The 300-nt window shown below is 58.0% G+C and overlaps 1 protein-coding gene across 1 annotated transcript in view; it reads left to right on the top strand.

Annotated features, from left to right (window-relative positions):
- The first annotated feature begins 7 nt into the window (after positions 1 to 7).
- The window catches only part of CDK2AP1 (cyclin dependent kinase 2 associated protein 1), a 15,069-nt gene continuing 14,776 nt past the window's right edge, over positions 8 to 300 (top strand). Inside the window, exon 1 of the mRNA XM_009283919.2 lies at positions 8 to 295. The gene's annotated coding sequence lies outside the window, so the exon portion shown is untranslated. The remainder of the gene's footprint in view (positions 296 to 300) is intronic.

The raw sequence follows: 300 nt of genomic DNA, 5'->3' as shown, positions 1-300 counted from the left end.
CGGGGCGGGGGGCGCCGGGCCGCCGCGGCGGGTGGCTGCCTCGTCTCCCCCAAAGTTTTTGGATCCGCGTCTCCTCATGATGTATGGATGATATATTGCATTGTGGGTGTCAATATAACTGACGGCCATATTTGCCGGTGCTGCTACTGCTGTAAACAACCCAAAGTGTCTGGGAGACACGGAGACGCTTCACTGAATTTCAGGACGCTTCTCCTCCTCCCGCTGGCCATGTCTCTGGGAATGTCTTAGCCCAACTTCTTGAACGCCCACATCCCCGGGACTCCCCTCAACCCGGGTAAG

This window comes from Aptenodytes forsteri, unplaced genomic scaffold, assembly GCF_000699145.1.
Source record: "Aptenodytes forsteri isolate BGI_AS27 unplaced genomic scaffold, ASM69914v1 Scaffold118, whole genome shotgun sequence".
In the NCBI taxonomy this organism is placed as follows: domain Eukaryota; kingdom Metazoa; phylum Chordata; class Aves; order Sphenisciformes; family Spheniscidae; genus Aptenodytes; species Aptenodytes forsteri.
Note: the sequence above shows the minus strand (reverse complement) of the source record. Positions and strands in the feature narration are given on the sequence as shown.